The sequence below is a fragment of the Pocillopora damicornis genome, chromosome 8 (assembly GCF_964200805.1).
Source record: "Pocillopora damicornis chromosome 8, jaPocDami1.2, whole genome shotgun sequence".
Taxonomy (NCBI): Eukaryota; Metazoa; Cnidaria; class Anthozoa; order Scleractinia; family Pocilloporidae; genus Pocillopora; species Pocillopora damicornis.
Window position 1 is genome coordinate 12342261 of NC_142677.1, and position 17006 is coordinate 12359266.

Consider the following 17006-nt stretch of genomic DNA (forward strand, 5'->3'; position numbering starts at 1 on the left):
CCTGAAGGGGACAAAAATCCCATCCAGGAGGAATGATGACACTCCTCGTCATTTCATGCTTAAGACGCTGGGATGAGCAATGGCAGCTTGGGTAATGACTTGTTAAAAGTTAGCCTTTTTTCCAACAAAGTTCCCTAAGGATCTTCTTCGGTTATTTTTACTGCTATTCACTTCTCCATAAGTGTGCTCTGCATGTTTGAAAGTTGATCCCGTCGTTGTTTTCACAGGAGCAACGCTTCTCTCATGTTAAGCATTAGTCGTCGTTGAGTAGAACATGACTCAATGTTACTTATCGTCAAATGGCTTCACTCCAGGCGCACATTAAGTGTATGTGGTACAAATTTGATTATTCGAAAGCAGTCAAACCAACTAATTAAGTTCTGCCTCTTGGGTGACTTCGTAAGCTTCATCTCAAGAATGCGTTATAAACCACTTCATCATTCTTATATTACGTACCCACAATTCCTGTATAATAGCGCAGAACGATGTTATCACTGGCGCAGATTTTAATTTCCGCCGGCAGAAACAGCAAAAAACGTGTGGGAGGCTAAGAAAGTTTATTTTCTACACTGGCCCATTTAGCTAGGGTTTATTGGCGCTCATTCCTGTTGTAAATAATTTTTCCACGAGTAAGGAAGTAATCAACTTGTAAATCGTAAGTGTGTACTCTGTTTGTATTAACGTTAAGTACAATTCGTAACAGAGAGGTAATCACGTCATGACGAACCAGAGCTGCCCAGGTTCCTTGATCTTTTAGCCTTCTTTTCATTTCACTAGGTTTAAGGTAAAAAGCGGTCTCTATGATACACGACCGTACCTTCATGCATGCAGTGTCACTATTCGAAACTTCGATCATCTCTCAAGTCGAACCAACTTCCTCTCTACACGGAAGAAGCGCTAGCACCAGTTCCGGTCTTCTTTCCAGCTTAATGAATTCAAATATTTATAATTGTATTACAGCGTAATACGAGAGAAGGTGTTTAAAGCAGAAAGAAGAACAAGCAGTGGCAGAAGCAGCAGGTAATTAATATAACGACCCCTAAAACTGTCGCCGTCGCTGTTCAAAAGATATCAGACTTTAAAATCACTGAATGCTAATAAGCGTTATATGGCGTGTCTGGCGTTCCATTTGTTCTCGAGTTGTGTAACTTTCACTTTGTCTTTAATCGTCATTTCCGCTGAAAAAATTCGACTACTTTGCGACTGAACTCATCATAAACATTGGCTCCTGGAAACCTCGATAAATCCCAATTCAGCAATAGAGAATATGTAATATACATTTATATCGAGCATGTACAATCTTTCGTTTCAGTTTCCGAGTAATTTGGACAGTCTCCAATTACTGGCTGTTAGCTTAATCTTAATGTCGGAAGTGTGATTTGTAAACATTTTTACCATTTAAGGGTTTAACCTCGATTGAGAAATCCAGATATGGTAATAGATGAAACCGAATTAACAATTCAATATTCAAAAGTCCAGTTCAATGGGGCAAAAAATGCATTTTCATTTTTCAGGCATGAAAATTCGACCGACCACAGAGAACTTTTGATCTGCGCCTGTTGAAATTAAATAATTAGCCTTGCTTATCTTCTAGGTGGCTCAATGTGCAGGATAGGGCCAATGGATCACCGCTTAATTACAATCGCTAATCTCCTGCAAATTCTGGCCTTTTCAGTGGCGGATAAAGGTATAGAATCTAATCTCGAAGCACTCTCTAACAATTATTTTTATACAATAATATTTTATATCGGTTTTCAAGTCAACGACGACGTACTTGAAATCAGTGAAAACAACGAAATACAGAAAACTAATCATGGGAACTATTTTGGTGTCCAGTTTACGGAATACTCGACAATTTACTGTTACATAAATGCTGTGTGAAAGAAGTCAAAAAGCAAAGATGAAAAATAATAGTTAAATATTTTGGATTAAACTTAACATATATGTTTGTTAATCTAAAAGATATATATTTGGTGAAGGATTTCCATTTTTCTCAAACATGTGTGACGTAAAAAAGTCATGTTCCATTGCTAAAGCTGAAGAGGCGAAATTTATTCAGCAAAACAGGTGACGTCATTCCGAAACAGTGTTCTTCATAAACGGAAGGAACAAAGTGGCGTCTAGTGGAGCAACAATTTGGCTTCCAGATACAGAAATGTTTTCCCCGGAGTTAAGTTCGATAACTACAAGACTACAATCTTAGTTTTGATTGATTGGTAACAGGAATGTCGGTAATCATACTCGTAATTAACAAATCGAACTCACGCTTCACGGTCGTCCTATTTTGTAAATTACCCGTACTATTACAGACCGAATTCGACTCTACTTAGTCCTTTTTCCATAATTTTCGTTAGCATGCTCTTAGCAGATACACGTGTTTATCTTATAGTGATTTTACAAAGGTGGCCGACAACATTGAAAAGGTGGGACTATTGGACAACTTCAAGGCCGATAGGTGGACCTGTTGGGGTATGCTCTTTTTGAAAAGTATAGTAAAGTAAGAAAAAAATTTAAAAGATACCACGCTTAAGACCATTTCCGAGACTGGAATCTATCCTAGTACTACCAATCAATAAAATTCAATTCAATATCATTTATATATTTTATTGACTATACATTATGATTCCTAGACTACGAACATTCCTTAATTGAAACTCATAAATAGAAGATAATGATAATCTTTCTCCAATTCGGCAAACAGATGACCTTAAGAATAAAAAATTGATGCGGTAGTCTGCAGATTTAGTTTTCATTATTGATAGCAGTATACAATGCCAAGAATACCTGTATGAACCAGTTAACAACATTTTGAAATATAACTGAAATTAAGCGCTAAAACTGTAGCCATCCAAAACAGATTCCGAGACCACCTCCGCGATGTACAAAGAAATGACAAGGACGCACCCAAGCCAGTCACTAGACACATTAATTTCACTCTCCCACCATAGTTATCGATATCGAATATCTGAGCGATTTGACGGTCAAACTTGTATAGCTTTGACAACAGACGGTTTAAGACTTGTACTTTTAACAGTTGATGTTAAAAGTTTTTGGCCAGTTGACAGCTATCGGTTAACCCCATTGAGACCATCAGTCAGCCGGCTTAAAAATCGTGACTCGCAAGTTTGAAAGCGACCTTTGGGCTAACTTAGATTGTCCAAGAAGATATATAATATAATATATCACACAGTCCCAGGTTTTGCGTTTGATAAATAGCGAACATTGGCTGATGACGGTAGTTCATGTAGACGACAAAACCGGTGTTGCAAAAAAGGATCAAATTGAAATGACCTCGTTTCTAGACAACATAGATCACCAAATGTTTTTATTTCTGAACAGTGGCAAAAAACATCTAACGCGATTGGAATCCCAATGTACGCGAGCTGCGTTGTCAGCGGTCAACAACCAAACGTCTGGCTTAGAAGTAATCCTGTCATAATCCCAAGTACAGTGATACAGGTTTACATTGCTATTCAATACCGCACAAAGAACTGCACAATGTTGGATGGAGATGATTTCTGTAGAGAATATTTTGACCTTTACGTCCATCAGTCCTGGAATAAAGAGGTACCCGAACCTCCAGGAAACAATTCCACCTATTCAAAGATTGCTAAGATAACTGCGCCGATCCCAGGTGTCTACGCAAGAGTAACAAAAATATTTGGTGTTCTAGTGAAAGGAAGGTACATCACGCTGGCTTTTCATAATCAGGGCTCTTGCAGCGTCATTTATTCTGTTGTTGTCAGTTATTTCTTTTGTCCAGAATTTACAGTTGGTACTGGCTTGGTGTCCTTATCACGTTCCATGGCTCCAGCAAACAATTCAGAACCAGTAGAAGGTCGATGTGTCGTAAATGCTGTCCATTATCAAGGTACTGTAATGTTAGACTGCCAAAGCGATGGCTTTTGGAACATCAGCTCACTTCAGGGAGGTTGTGTATGCAAGGAGAAGATGGAAAATGCAGGTGGAGAATGTAGAGGTATATCATGACCAAATCAAAATTCATTAGCAAAAGAAATACAAAGACAAGACTTAAGTCACACATTCATAGATTAAGGAAGGCGAAACCCCGAACATTTCTTTTTCCACAAGTGCGATCATAGACGTAAAGCACAATTGGATAAGGCCCGTACTTGGCATCCGAGTCTCTTAAGAATATATCCACCGCGGAAAATTTTATTTTATAGGTTTGATAAAGATCGTTTTGCAAGCAATTCTGATTTTGTCGAATAACCTCCGTCTTCATAATTTCCTCTTGTTCTAGATTGCCCAGAGAGAAAATACAACAATCAGAATGGTTTGAATTGTACAGGTGAGGAATTGGTCATGTCCATGCTCAGGTCAAGTATCAAATCTGCTCTTCAGTTTCCTTTTATTTGCAACACAAATGACGGAAGGACTCTCGCTTTTCCGTTAGCATTCATATATCACCGCAAAATGCAAATCCTTTTACTAGCTACAAATCATTTTTATCAGAACCGTATGCATTACAGTTCTATGGAATATCAGTTAATGGGTGAATGCATGGGTGAACGATAGTTCAGTGCTGTAAAATACGTGTTTGATTTTTCATACCTATAGTGATACCATCAACTCCGAGGGATGTCAAGGTTGCATTCGTAAACCAAAGTGGAGTTGAGATAACATGGCAGTCTCCATTAGAAACTGGTGATCAGACACATGTGATTTATGACGTCAACTGCCTCATACGAAAAATATGTAGTATTGATGACGTCGACAACTGTCTTTATGAGAATTGTTCACGTGACGTAAGATACATTCCGAATAATAAAGGTTTGAAAATGAACCACGTGATAGTGATGGGGCTATCTTCATTTGTGGATTACACTTTTAAAATCTTCGCCAAGAATAGAGTAAGTGAAGTGGCCAAAAGAATTTATGGAGATGAAGGAAATTTCGCAACACTGAACATAATGATTGAAGGATTAGGTAAGTTGTGAAACTTTCACTTTGTGCAGGGTAATGGATTTAGCTTACACATTCCCTATACTCGTTTTTTTTTTGTGACCCGAGGGGTAACGAACTCGAAGTATTAATGAATTCCCGAAGCTAGACGGGAATTACGATGGGCGACTCTTTCACAATGTATTGCTCACAAGGCATGCTCCTTTTAATACTCTATTCTTCAGATCATTCAGATATCTCTGTTCCATTCAGCGAACAAAAGGTAAACAGGATAAATTAGTTTTCTGAGAAGAAAAATTGTAGAGGACACCGGTAGTAATAAAATTGTGACCGTAGTGATATAAAAGGTGGAATAACAAGGGAGTTGAAAAGTTAAGTCCACCAAAGCAACCACTTATAGGTAATGCTCACCAAAGAACTTTTTTTCGTGTCTTACGCAGAGGTAGCTTCAAGCATTGCAACCCCACGAACTAAAGGTGAGTGAAGTAATTCCAGTCTAATCTGAAATTTTTTATCTTATTAACTAGTTTCTTTGAATTCAACACAACCAGTTTGTTTGCATTTCCTGGAATCATTGCAGTGCGAGTCGTGCATATGATTGGTGCATTCTCAGTTGACAATGGACTATCCGAATCGAAGTGTCCACGATTTCTTCCGATTGTTGTAAACGTTAAAGCTTAGAGCTTAGAGCTCAGCTCTAACGCCTGTTATTCCTCTTACTGAAAATATCTCTCAAAAACCAAGTAACTGACAACGTCACTTACTTTTCCTCTCCCGAGCCGTACCTCCTGTCCATTTGAAAGTAGCTAACGATGAAACTATCGGAAGGAACGATTATGTAATTGACATTCATGGATAAAACCTTGGATTATATTCTTAAACGCGGTCTAAACCTTGCTTGAATGATCGGCCTCTAATTCAATCTACTTGCGACATGGAAACAGAAGATCGAATCACAATCACTAACTTATAATTTTGAAAGACATTTTGGTAACTATGCTCTCATAGCAACTAACAGCCTTCTTCCATCTTTTTGTAGCCTCATTTAAGACAGTTTCCGCAAAACTGGAAAAAGGTAGATTATTTACTTTAACAAGAATAACTTTAAAACAACCAAATTTTCTTCAATTAGCACTCTCAGAACCTTGAAACTTTCTGTCATATAGAGACCGGTCGCTGATCCCTAAAGTTTATCCGATGAGTAGTTTAAAACTAGTTGTATTTGACTTTTAAGACACATTTCTCCTCTTTTGCCCAAAATCCAACAAGAGAAATCCCTCACTTGAACTAAAATAGTTCCTTTAAATGCTAAACTATAAATTAATTGTAACTATAACTAATCAAACTGTGCATCTTATTTCACTTAGTAGACACCATGAATGTAATTTATCTGAACGTCATCTATGGATTTGTGGGGCTGATAGTTCTGATCATTTTATTATTCTGTTACACCACTTTTGAAAGGTAAGGGTAGAAGTGATACAAACGCTGACAAGCTTTGAAAAGTTAGAAACGTGGGTGAAAAGGCTTTTCAACCCTGCGGCGAGAAATGAGGCAGATCAAGTGAGAACTCCGACAAACGCGGAAGAGCAATGAACATTGCCTTTAGTAAAGTGGCGTGTTCATGCTGAAAAATACAAATTTCCAAGGAGTTTTAGTGAGAAAGAGGAAGAAAATACGTTTTTGTATTTTGTTAATCCTTATCTCTTCCCAGGTGGCGCCTCCGGATACAAGAAAATGATATGCAAATGACAGCCTATTCAGAGGGCAGAGAGTACGACGGTAAATGTTACACGTATCAAGTGACACGAATCTTATCTTGCCTAGAAATATTTTCATAACGATAATCATCAGGATGAAAAACACCAGTAATGATGAAAATGATAACTATCATAATAATAGTTATGATAACAATGATGGTACTGATGATGAAGCTAATTATAATGATGATGTTGATGATAACTTAAAAGCCGATCGCAGTTACAGTTACATCCGTAAAAATACATTTTTCTTAAAAATGGGTCTACTTAGCGGGAACGATTTCATGGAAAAGGTGAGTCTTTCAGAGCTTAGGCTCATAGCTTCACCTTCTATGAGGTGCCCTATTATTGGTTCGGGGTGAAGGAGGCATTTGGGTCGATTAAATGGGCGATCCAAACTTCATAAATATTCAATGGTTTCACTCTGAAGAAAGTGAATTTATGTATTTTGGTCCTTAACTTTTTCCAAGCTGTACCAATGCTTCCTCTGGTTGTGGCTGAAGATCAAACCTCAAATGAAATTTTGGATGGTTTTGAGCTCGACCGCGCACAACTAAAGCTCGTAAAATTGCTTGGAACCGGAAACTTTGGCCAAGTATCCAAGGCTATTTACGGTCCTTCCCAGATACAAGTGGCCGTAAAATCCCTGAAAGGTAGCGTTTCATAATCCTTTCCATATTTTTGTCATTGTAATCGCAGTATAGGTGAAAGCAATACAGGGTAAAAGACATATTGATGATAATAGGCTTCTCTAATAGTGTCAAAAGTGGAATAACACCCATTTCCAGCTGAAAAACTTGACAGCGAGAAGACTGAATCGGAAATCTGCGGATTGGTTACTCTCGAAAGTTTTCTTCTATGGTTGTCTCCTACGCGTGGCCTTCCCTGATATCAGTCATTCAAGGAACACTTACAATTCTTGATACATTTTACGCAACACATTGAACTCGTTATTTATTCTTAAAAAAAGATTCGTACCTTGCTTCCCGTTCAGAGCGTTTACAAAAAAACCTTCAATCTGGTATATTGGTATTGTGGTGGATTAGCAAAACGGCTGTCTAGTTGATTGTACATTGTATGTTAATCCAGCAATTGTCATTTTGTATCCATCAAATTCTTTTAGCATTATCTGCCTTAAGAGTCAGCAATTTATAATAAAATGAACACGACTTGTTTGTTGGTTGCTTCACGCGCGCAAACACACCCGATATATAAGCAGTTGTTTAGCATGTTTTCGTTTTTAATGTGTCATAGACAATGCCGAAAAAGAGGACCTAGAAAGCATCATTATGGAGTTGGAAGTTATGAAATCTCTGAGGAATCATCCTCACGTCGTTGGTCTCATTGGTCATTGTATAGAGAAAGGTGCTTTGTTCATGTTTTCTTATCATATTTCGTTTTGTTGTTCGTTTCTTTTTTTGGTTTGTTGATCTTTCTCAGAAGATCTTTCTTATCCCTCTCAACTTAAAGCGACCAGTTTACTTTCATAAATACAGATCCCGTGTTTATCGTTTTGGAGTATTTACCATACGGGGATTTGTTGGGATACCTGCGTAAGAGCAGAGGAATTGAAGACAATTATAACACAGGAGAAAAGGAACCAAGTTCAGCTCTTACAGAAAAGGACCTCCTGTCTTTCGCATGGATGATTGCTGATGGTATGGATTATTTGGCATCAATGAAGGTGAGAAATCTGGTGTCAAAGTCAATAACGTACTTATTTAGCCGTTGTAGACCACAAAGCAGTCTCATGTTTCATTAGTGTGAGCTTAAATGTTTAGTTGCATATTCTCCACACTGTTCTCTTTACATTTCCTATTACATTAGAAAGGGGAATATGTTTCGTGATCAAGAAATTATTCATAAGCTAGCGATAGTTTCTTTTCTTCTCATGACCTTAAAGTTTGATTCAGTGATGACAGTTACTAGTAGTGGATAAAGGGGTCACATCCCCAGAAAATGACATTATTTACTAGTTTTTCAAACTTAATATGGATGGAAACAGGGAATGGAAATCTAGTTACATCTTTTTTTATTCCAAATGTAGTTTTCAATCAATTACCCCCATTTCCTCTATTCATAAACATTCACCTACCATTTTTCTCAAACTAAACGAGGTTATACCTGCCAGGTATATTATACATTATACTGGGATTCTTTTCTTTTTTTTTCTTTGGAAATTTTTATTGCGTATTTCTTAGTAGAGATCTAGGGAATGGAACGCCACATGGAATGGCTCAGACAATAGCTCATTCTTAAAACGAAATGCGAATCTTTCTACAGCTAGGCTCATTCAATATCATGACTTTTTCATTCGTCATGTACGATATATCTTCCCCTTTCTCTTTTCCCGCCACATTATGTCGGCAGTACAAACTGTATAGTTCAACTAATAGAAAACAGCTGCAATTTCTATAGCCACCAAAAACCCTTTCTTTTTGTTGGAGGTTAAAAAACAAAAAGCAACTTTTTTTTTGCTTTTTGAAGGTCGTCCATCGGGATTTAGCAGCTCGAAATGTGTTAGTTGGAGAAAACAGAGTGTGCAAAATTTCAGACTTCGGACTGGCACGTAGTTTGCAGGAAGATATCTACACGAGAAGGACTCAGGTTACCAAAATTACAAGTACTAAGATGCACCATGAAGGATACTGTGACTCTCCATGAAATGTTACCTTTGAAATTGACGTCTGTAAATACAAAAAGTACTGACGAACGAAAGTACCAACGCGGTCTACCTGAATGGCTCTAACAATTGGCTGATGAGTTGATTTAAATTTTCAGGCCCGACTCCCAATCAAATGGATGGCCCCGGAATCCATTTTCAATGCTAAGTCGACAACAAAGAGTGATGTGTAGGTTGATGCATTTATATGATGTATAAGTATAGTGTCAAGTTCAAAACGAAGTGTATAGAACACACATTCTTGATTCATGATTTTACTTCTTTAGCGGGCATCTTGTTGTTTAATTAAAAATTGTGTTTTGATTTCCTTTATACAGATGGTCATACGGCATTGTAATGTGGGAACTGTTTACCCTCGGTATGTTAATTTAATCAGAAAGAGATCGTTCTTTCACAGAAGAAAACGTTGCACATTGTAGAAAAACGATAAAAAGCGTTGAAAAATAAAGAAACATACAAAAAAATAAAATATAACAAATCTAGAAGGCAAAAAAATATATTTTTGAAAGAATTGAAGCGAGTGCAAAAACGGGAAATAAGGCTGGAGGAAGAGGCTGTGGAATCAATGTTGCACCCGTTTGGCCCCTTGTGCCTTGCAAACACTGATCTAGACTGCTTTGTAGCACTCTTTCTTCCTTTATGTTTAATACTGACGGTAATATTAAATAGATAAATTAGATACTGCAAACAGATGGTGCTAACCGATGTTCTATCCAACAGGGGGATCGCCATATCCTGGTGTTAGTGTCCAAGAACTCATTTCGTTGTTGGAGGATGCATACCGCATGCCAAAACCGAACCACGTCTCAGAGAAACTGTGAGTGAAATGTTTCGTTATAGTCGGAGCTATTCCGCAGTTCAATATTTTAAGTCTTAAAATGTTAAAATCCCACTCCACCACGAGTGTTTAATCTCGAGAAAGATCGGGGGATGAATACAAAGCGAATTTCCTTTCAGCCCAGAGACGCTAAGCCTCAAGCAACAGATTTTTAATGTGAACATACCACTTTGATTCACTTTTTGAATCATGATGCACGCTGTCCACAATAGTGGTGGTAGTTCTAAGCTAGGGTGGCAAGTTTCCTCGGCCACTGAGCTGAATACTGTCGTGTAAGGCTCACTTCGCATTCATCATACCCTTATACATTTAGGTATGCCATAATGATGGAGTGTTGGAACGAACAGCCCCAAAATAGACCAACATTCAAGTGGATTCGTTACGCAGTCAAAAGACTTCAGGATGACCAGCAGGTTAGTTTGTTGCGGATTTTCGATTTTTTAAAAATAGAGGAGAGCCTCGTTACACCGTGAACTTCTATGGTCCAAAAACGATTTGTCCTTCTATTCTATAGCCTCAAGAGAAGATTCAGATAAATTTTCCTGAAAGAGGAAAATATGATTCTTGGAAAGAGATAGAAAGGAGATACTTCTCCATTGTTCCTTCGTACATGTATTATGACTGTCTGTCTTCTGATTGTCTATTGGGAGGAATAGATCAATTCAACCTTGTTTTTATACACAACTTATTTGGTCTCAGGCGGATAACCATCGGCGACGAAAATATTAACACTACCGTTAATAGGTGTTATGTTTTTTATCCCTTATATCTTTACATTCACCTCCATCTCCCACTCCAGTTAAACTTCATTTCTAAATACTTAAAGACTGGCTTCGTGGAGGTCAACTAATATGAGGCCTGTAACACCTGTATTTTAACGCTCAAAGTGATCCTAACACTTCATGAGAATGTTCTCCCCGAACACTGATCTTATCGACATCAATATCATTTATTTCTTTATTGAAGTATTTGCCTTAGTAAGTATTGGTTTTATTTTATTTGCAGGTCTATGTGAACTTAGAAGACTATGACAACCAGGAATACTTAACTATGATGTAATAGAGGAAAAGGAAGTGCCTAAAATTTCAATGTGCTAGGCTTATGTCTAGACTACTTACTGCAAAAAATGTAAGGGGAACAATGACAAGGGTTTTATCATAGAATTTAAGAGAGCTAAAAGTTATACCCAAGAAGAAAGATGAGAACGAAAAGAGCAAAGGAGTGATGATTTAATCTCAATAACTGAAATTTTCATTCAAAAACGTTTTGAAAGCTAATCTTTTGGGAAGTTGTTGTTTTATTGGGTCGGGTTATAAAAAACTATACCTTTTTAATGCAGTACCTCAGTAAACAATTTCAAACCTTTGTTCATCGCTGTAAAAGGTTGTGCTGGTATAATTTTGATAAATCTTGACTGTAACTAACGAGAACAGTTCAACCTGGCATTGTATCGTTCAATTAATCAGTTTTTTTTTAACACAATTCCTAATAGCTAATAAATTGGAAAACAGCATAGTCTCCTGATTATTGCGTTTTCAGATCCTACTCCGCTACAAATGTGTTATTCTGACTTCACTCACACGTAACATTACACGTGAACAGGTTAATTAAGATGAGTCAGTCAGTCTTCTAGCATACGCATCCTGATATAATCGTCCACAGAATACGTTTGCTGTTGCATTTCGAGAATTGCATTGTGGTTATATTTACAAAAGCCACATTTCTTTCATGGTAATCCATTGGCTTTCGCAGTTGGATTGAAGATGACTCATCGTTACTTTGTGCCGGATGATAGATTTCAATTTGCTTGTAACGGATGAGTATACACAACATTTATCGTTGAAAAGGGTTCAAAATTTCCATGTACAATCTGCATCTTGGGTGACTGCTGACTTCATTAGTCGTGACTTGATGTCACCCGTTTACTTTGCTTATCTGCTTGCAAACCTACTTTGCTTAGATACACGGTGCTGATTTCTCTCATGCATCTACTTCTAAAAATACTTGTGAGATTTTCAAATAAAATCATAACTATTATGGTCTTGAACCTTTAGATGTTACGAGGGTGGAAGAAATATCACTATAGGCCATAGACGCCTTCCCAAGCCATAAGGCTGAATCAGGCAATACGCATGTCCTTTTGTGAACTTTTCTGATAGCCATGAGATGTGCAGCATTGTTAGCATGCTTAGAAAATAGTTTATTTCAATGGATTCCTTGATTCTAGGGGGTCTATTGGAAAGGATTTTGGTTCGGGTTCGATACTTAATAAGTCAAATTTGATCTCAATCAATTTGATGCGCTTGTAGATGCGTAACAGGAAAGTCATGCAGCTCCTAAAGCGAGCTTCTTTTTAGCTATATGTAAACCACTGGATGGTTTTTATACTTAGAAACTGCCTAAATAATAATATATTAGCGCAGACGAATAGTATCTCTGGCGCAAGGTTTAATCAACAAAGCATAAGGAACGAAAGTCTAAAAGTATAACTGAGTTATTATCAAACGACTCAGTTGGCTGGGTCTATCGGCTGTCTGCTCTGTTGTAGATGATCTTTACACGGGAAAGGAAAGCAGTCAATTTGTGAATCATAAGAACTGTACAGGTATGTATTAGCACTTAGTAGATAAAGATAATTTGTAATGGATAGATAATCGCTTTACGCACGCTTCCACTGCTGAAGTGTCTAGACCGCGTCCTACCTATATACTTAGTCTGACTCATCAGTCTCAACTGGCATGACTTTGTTATAATAATTTTAACTTCACTTCTATATTTTCTTCTGAACGGCTACGTCGACCTTTCGACGGTTATTTGCTGGCTCTCTGACCGCTCCTTTTTGTGTCAGACACTGTCCCGTTCAGTTATTAGGTTCTAGATATTGCTTATGTAAAAATCTTTTACAGTGCACGATTTTACAGTTATTAAGAAACTCAGTTGTGGTATAAAATAGACAAACTTTAAAACATCATGTGAAAGGATACAACAACATACATACATATTTAACATTCATTCAATCATTTTCTAACATTGATATCTTTGCTAAATCAGTATATACTTCTCAACAATGTAAGCATTATTTGAAATTACACCCAAGAGATATTTGTGAGAAAAGGTTCCCTTTTCAATGACTTAGCAAATGTGATAATTTGAGGCAGCTTATAATCAAGACTGATTTAATTTTTTAAAGTACAGAAAATTATCAAAATAACACAAAGGCAACAAAGGGTCCTGCTCCTGCAAAATAATATAGATTTTGTATGATTTGTGCATCTAAAAAACTGAGTCTTAGAGCAGCATTGAGTATTCTTCCACTGGATGTGAGAATACATGCACTCATATTGCTAATTTAGATATTATCAAAACATAAACTTTCAGCAATTACCACCTCAGGCATTTGCCAAGTCATTGAAAAAGGAGGAAGCAGAGGCAAGAGTCTGCCTGCACCCAATTTCAAGCAATGCTTGCTCAAATAGTGCTTGCACTGTTCAACCATTGAAAAAAAGAATCAACTATTCCATGTGCAATATTTATCTAATGGTTTGACCACAGGAAGTTAAAAAAAGACTGCTAAATAAAAAAACTGGAAAAAAGAAGGCAAAATGAAACACAACCCCAAAGTACTCGAACCTTTGTATCTGGACTTCATAAACAAATGGGCTCAGTAACTTTAGCTGTTCTTTAGTATTTTTGTGTAGCATGTGTAATGGCAAACACACAAGAACAAAGGTCATGAACTTAAATAATCAGAGTGATTATTCTGAACCTTTTTGAACCACAGGAAGTTAAAAAAAGACTGCTAAATAAAAAAAACTGGAAAAAAGAAGGCAAAATGAAATACAACCCCAAAGTACTCGAACCTTTGCATCTGGACTTCATAAACAAATGGGCTCAGTAACTTTAGCTGTTCTTTAGTATTTTTGTGTTGCATGTGTGATGGCAAACACACAAGAACAAAGGTCATGAACTTAAATAATCAGAGTGATTATTCTGAACCTTTTTAGTTTATGGCAAGACATGCAGTGCCACAAAATTGTTTTTTTGCCGGCCAAACAAGGATACTCTGCAATAATTTTTTTGCAATCCACTGCTGTTCAGAGCGCTTTGGTTTGCTGGTAAAGTAATTGATGCTGTTAGAAATATTCTGCACTAATTCGCTCCATTGGTTTGCAGTGAGATACCCCTCCTGGATACCCAACTCTATTGAGGCAGACAACTGTACAAAAAATGAACAGATGAACAAATTAATTTTTTTTTGAAGAACAGTAATCTTTTGCAACTACAAAGTTTCCATACAGGTAAACAAACTGTGCATACAAAGAAAAAACATAATCACTAAACTATATAATTATGTACTTATCAAGAAAATAAATCATAACTCTGTGTACTTCAGTTTTAGTACAGTGTTCATAAATAAAGAAGGGTTAATTGTAGACTTGAAAAACAAAAACAAAGAAAAGTTTCTTACACTTGATGGTAGCTGAAATTTTGAAAGCCATCCAGGAGGAATCTATAGGTAAAGATTTGTTTCCAGAAAAAAATTAAACCGTTTAAGCATAGTGCATGTAAATACATATCTAGTATGTTTCATTGAAAGAATAGCAAATCTCACCATTTTTGATGGGTGTATTCCTTGACATTTCTCCTTCTTCATTTACCAAATGGCTCGTTGTGTGTTTTCCTATGGCATAAAATAGAAAGAAAGGAATTGATAATGTACTCTTCACGATCCTGCGAACTTTATCCTATAGGAACTTACTTGACAATGCCCAGTTCTGTTGAATTGTCCAAAAAACAGAGATCCTTTAGCAATTTGCCCTTTTCTTTCATTGATGATGTCACTTCTTATTTTCATCCTTGCTGTTGTTCTCTGAATCATGAATTGACATTTGAAATTTCTTACTCTATGATCTTGATTCTGCACACCAAGAGAGAAAGAACTAAAACCTCAGCTGAAGTAGAGACAAACCAAGACATACATAAAAACATCAGTTACTTTTTTCAAGAAAAAAATTAAGAATTCAGACTGAGAGATCCTAAATCTGAGAATCTTGAAATGATTTAAGTCCATCTTGTGCAAATGCAGTATCCTTTTTGAACTGTAACCATCTCTATCTCTTAGCACCAAAATGAGAACACATAACCTCGGTTGTGAAGCCACTGAGACTCAATGAGGCTCAGGAGAAAAGGCCAGCCATGCATGCATCAAATTCTCTGGCAGGAAAATTAGTTATCTTACCAACACAGAATTTGTGTTGTCTCTAGCTTCAGGGTTCATTGCAATCAATTTCTTAAACTTCAGACACTCTTTTATGATAGGGAAGTACTGCCTTAGTTGGTCTGCATCTTGGGCCAAGGCAAGGAGATATTGGCCATTGAAACCATCTTTTTCTACAATATAGGATACAAACAAAGATCAATGGAGCAGTCAAGTGTGTGTGCAGTACGTAAAGTTACAATTAGATGTGTTGTTAAGCAAATTTCTTTGCTTACCTATCCTTTTTCAAGTTCCAGAAGAAAAACCATGCAACTGGAGCCAAGAAAAAACCTCTTCAGGGATAAATTTGTTGCTATAATTCAATGGTGTCTAACGCATGTGGTTCAGGTTTGACTAATGCAAGTCATCCCTATTATTCCAAGATAGTTTCTTATTTTGTTCAATGAATGAGGAAAGAGGATAGAAATTTCCCTAATTATCATTGATTGGGAGACTGTTGCTAAGAGGTTTATCAACTGGAAAATTATTTATAACTGGGTAAAAAGAACTTGCATTCCCAGCCTCAAGATTATATAAGCCTCAAGTGTTTTGTGTTTCCTATTTTTCCACACAGTTTCATTCTGTCTAATTACTGTAGTTTCTTTTCCTCTTTTCTATTTAATATTTCAATAAAGGTGTGCTTGCTGTAAAAATTAAGAGGCTTAAAAATTTCAAAAAGTTACTCTCCAAATTGTAATTTTGTTCAGTTCCCCTGGCCTGCCATTCCATCTACTGTACATTTGTCTCAGATAATAGTCCACTTAATTATGAATCCATTGAAAAGTACAGGAACATGCGTGCATGTACTTATTGTAAGCTTGCCTGGATTTTCGGTGGGAAACACTGCAGGAGAAAACCCGGGGTATTCATCACTGGAATAGTCAAACTCGAGGTCACTTGATTCAGAATGCAAATCTTCTGAGTCCGTTAGATTAGGTGTATCTATTCATATAAGAAAAACTGCGATAAAATACAGCCGCGACTTATATCAGCACACGAAAACATATCAAACAACAATTCGAGTAAGACATTTGCTTACTGTTGTTGCCTTCCTTCGTTTGTGCGCGTTGTAAGTCCGGATTGAGACTAAACGATCGCACATCGCTTCTTCGATTGCAAACCATCTTTATTTTTATCATCTGCAGATGGCGTGGGGTCCATTTTACCCTCCTCTATAAATGTAACTCGAAAGGTAGGATCGACAATGTTCAAAGGCGAGTTCTCTGTATTCTTTTTAAAGGCCTGGCTACATAGTTGGGGCGGCGCGTTTAAGATGGGTTTTTGGCGGGAAATTTACATTTCGTGCACGGCATTGCTTGATGGATCGCAACGCTTCAAGAAATTTTTACTCCGTCGCTTCAACTCTGTTCAGACCGTTCGGGTTCGAGGTGAAGCCCAGCTACAGCTGCAGATTTTTATCGATCTTCATCAAGTTCTGGTAATCGTTCGAGCACCGTCCCCACGCCATTGTCCTCACAAGAAAGTCGAGAAACGAAATAGCAGGTAATTGCTGCTCTTTCAGCTCCCCAAAGAACAGTAGAA

General features: G+C 37.2%; 1 long non-coding RNA gene and 1 pseudogene across 3 annotated transcripts; one reads left to right on the forward strand and one right to left on the reverse strand.

Moving 5' to 3' along the window:
- The first annotated feature begins 1524 nt into the window (after positions 1–1524).
- LOC149041403 (ephrin type-A receptor 4-like) lies at positions 1525–11718 on the forward strand (annotated as a pseudogene). The gene is made up of 18 exons (XR_016179427.1): positions 1525–1687; positions 2390–2469; positions 3340–3979; positions 4265–4312; positions 4582–4950; positions 5367–5402; positions 5966–6001; positions 6294–6390; positions 6641–6708; positions 7157–7339; positions 7941–8051; positions 8183–8370; positions 9174–9293; positions 9468–9538; positions 9687–9727; positions 10090–10186; positions 10521–10620; positions 11213–11718. The product of XR_016179427.1 is annotated as an ephrin type-A receptor 4-like (transcript).
- A 153-nt stretch (positions 11719–11871) lies between these two features.
- On the reverse strand, positions 11872–15795 carry LOC149041404 (uncharacterized). 2 transcript variants are annotated; one of them, XR_016179435.1, is made up of 4 exons: positions 15447–15795; positions 14820–14888; positions 14676–14717; positions 11872–14423 (listed from the first exon to the last, which is right to left on the reverse strand). It is a non-coding gene; the product is annotated as an uncharacterized LOC149041404 (long non-coding RNA). The 2 variants fall into 2 exon arrangements; XR_016179436.1 differs by lacking the exon at positions 15447–15795 and adding an exon at positions 14967–15437.
- Between the last annotated feature and the right edge of the window lie 1211 nt (positions 15796–17006).